Here is a 3,140-nt window from a genome sequence, read left to right as displayed (position 1 = left end):
TCTCTCTCTCCCCCTCTCTCTATCTCCCCCCCCCCTCTCTGTGTTACTGCTATTTCAGTTTATAGTAGTTCTGCTGGTTTTCTAGTAATGCATTATAATTTTTAAAAAATGGTTAGGAATTTTTTTTTCCTTTCTCTTCATAACTGAAACATCCATTATTTAATTTGTCAGTAGTTTTAATTATCAACCCTTTCATGTCCATATTTCTAATGAAATACATAGTTTTGTGTTTCAATTTTGAAAATAATTAGCAATTTTGCAGGGAATAGACACTAATAAAATATTTATAATTAATTGTGTCATTTAGAACATAACTTAATTCTTTAGATTGCAACCCTACAGACTGTTTGTGCATCTATGATACAAAACTTTTATTCTAAAGTATTTATGCATTGAAATTAAAACTATGTTCAACTTAAGTTATTTCACTAAACAACTCTAAATTGATTATTTTTGGAATTAAAATGTTGTTGTTGTTGGCACTCCGTCGCTTACAACGTCGAGGGTTCCAGATGATCTGATCAGCGGAACAGCCTGCTCGTGAAATTAACGTGCAAGTGGCTGAGTACTCCACAGACACGTGTACCCTTAACGTAGTTCTTGGGGATATTCAGCGTGACACAGTTTGCCAAGGCTGACCCTTTGAATTACAGGCACAACAGAAACAGGAAGTAAGAGTGAGAGAAAGTTGTGGTGGAAGAGTACAGCAGGGTTCGCCACCATCCCCTGCCGGAGCCTCGTGGAGCTTTAGGTGTTTTTGCTCAATAAACACTCACAGCGCCCAGTCTGGGAATCGAAACCGCAATCCTATGACCGCGAGTCCGCTGCCCTAACCACTGGGCCATTGCGCCTCCACAATTAAAATATATAAACAAGGTAAAAGGGTAAAGATCCCCTTTGGTCATATATCACCATGGGATTGCACCTAGAAAGTTACCCTCCTAGGCACAAGTCCAAGAAAGGTTGTTTGTGGAAGGCCAGCAATTGCCTCTGCATACGAGCCTCCCCTCTGCATGTCATCAATGTTATCCAAAGGAAAGGCAAAGGCCGATACAGCTTGGTACCAGTGACATCACAACTCAGCTAATTGAATTGGAGAAATGTGAAATTTAAACATGAAAATTTTTTTTTAAAATAAATGGATGAAAATCAATCTTAGATATTTTAAGAATTAAATCCATTCAGATAAGTGATAAATCATTTATTTAGTATATAGCATTTGACATTCAGTCATAGAAATACAAGATGCAAACTGTACAGATACAACTACTATATGCACATATTCTATAAAATTTGCAGCTGTTTCAAAGGGTAAAAAGTATTTAAATTTATATTAAGAATTCAACCCTGAATTAACTGTTCTCAGTTTCTCTAGATTTGCTCTGGATTAACTGTTCTCTAGATTAACTCTTCTCTTCATTTCAGTTAATTCACTAGATGCTAGTTGCTAAAGCAATGTTGACTTGGTGGCAAAACAAACGGGAGATTTTCTTTTCTGTTACTATATAAAAAAAAAACACATAACTGCAAAAATCTGGAGCAAAGTAGATGGAATGGGTGATTAAAAAAAATACTGATCTGATGCTTAAGTTATCTTTTTTCATTGCCTCATAATTTTTTTATGTTTCATTACCTCATAATTCCTTCTTTATTACTGCTTTTTTTTTTTTTGGTTTTTGTATCTTTGTCTCCTAGCTTAATATCCCAGAAGGACAACATTACCTTCAATTCTGTTATCTATTAAATCTTAAGTGTAATCTGGCAAGAAGCCCTATAATCATATAATCAAAGGCATTCTACATATGATCATCTTGTCTTTTATGCAGACATAGTGTAACTAGAACTAAATACGTTTCCTTATTTAAACCTTTCAAGATCATATTTCAAATGAAATATACTGCCTGTATGTTCTAATTAATTTTGAAAGTAATGAAAAATTTGCTGGGATTTAGTGAAATGGCTATTTTTGTTTTCTATTATTAAAGTTTGTGGGCTGGAACATAACAAAAAAATTTTCTAAAACCAAATTATATTGGAAGATTTTAAAATTAGAGATTTTACATTATGGAACTAGAGACAGGTCTCACACAGGTTGGTATCAATAAGGTTAAGATAGGTTGTGATTTGAGAAGATGGTTTGCTGCTGTTTCTAGCATGTCAAGTAAACACATCAGCTTGTGTTGTTGTTGAGGTAAATATATAAGTCATAGGAAATTGGCTAAATGATCAGACGAGATCAACTGAATCATTGTTCCAGTTCTGCTACTGTATTTCTAATAGACATTCTAAATGTGACCATCCCATCTGTTTTCTTATTTTATCATATCATATACAGGACTGAACTAAGAGTATATGTAACTATTTTTATCAGGTTCAAAGCATGGTCGTGTGGGTAAGAAGCTTGCTTTCCATCCATATGATTTTGGGTTCGGTCTCAGTATGTTGCACTTGGGGCAAGTGCCTTCTACTCTAGTCTTAGGCCAACTAAACCCTTGTGTGTGTGTGTATCCTTGTCTTGATATTGCACAACAGTTGAAAACTAGTTCACCATCATACAATTGATGACATTCATTTCTTCTCTTCCATGAAAAACATGTCCAACCTGAGGAAATATTACCTTGATAGAAAACAGACAAAGGTCACCAATAGGAAGGGCATCAGATTACTAGTAATCTGAACCTGAACAAGCTGCGTTTCTGTAAGAAGCCTGCAAAACTTTACACATAGAGCCCAAATCCAACTGTTTTAAATAGTAATATATGTAACTGCTACTAAATTTGTTGAGTGCCTTTTTCTTTCATATCTCCACTCATATATATACATAAGCTAAGGAATGGAGATATGGGGAAAATTCACAACCCCCCACACTAATAAACCAGTATTGATCCTGAAAGTTGTTTTTTATATTTTTTACGGATTGCTTGAAGCTCACTTTCTTCTTACACCTTGAACCTTGGATCTTACCTTTTATATATATATGGGTGTATGGTCACAAGCTTTTAGGTTCAGTCCCACTGCATGGCAGCTGTCCTCTTGTCTTCTGCTATAGCCTCAGACTGACCAAAGCCCTGTGAGCAGATTTGGTAGGCAGAAACTGAAAGAAGCCCATTGTATGTGTGTGTGTGTGTATGTATATATAT

General features: G+C 35.3%; 1 protein-coding gene across 1 annotated transcript in view; it reads left to right on the top strand.

Annotated features, from left to right (window-relative positions):
* LOC106869711 (uncharacterized) overlaps positions 1 to 3,140 on the top strand; it is a 48,993-nt gene that overhangs the window by 27,867 nt on the left and 17,986 nt on the right. The gene's annotated exons all lie outside the window — the stretch shown is intronic.

The sequence above is a fragment of the Octopus bimaculoides genome, chromosome 1 (assembly GCF_001194135.2).
Source record: "Octopus bimaculoides isolate UCB-OBI-ISO-001 chromosome 1, ASM119413v2, whole genome shotgun sequence".
NCBI lineage: Eukaryota > Metazoa > Mollusca > Cephalopoda > Octopoda > Octopodidae > Octopus > Octopus bimaculoides.
This window is presented reverse-complemented; position numbering and strand designations above follow the sequence as displayed.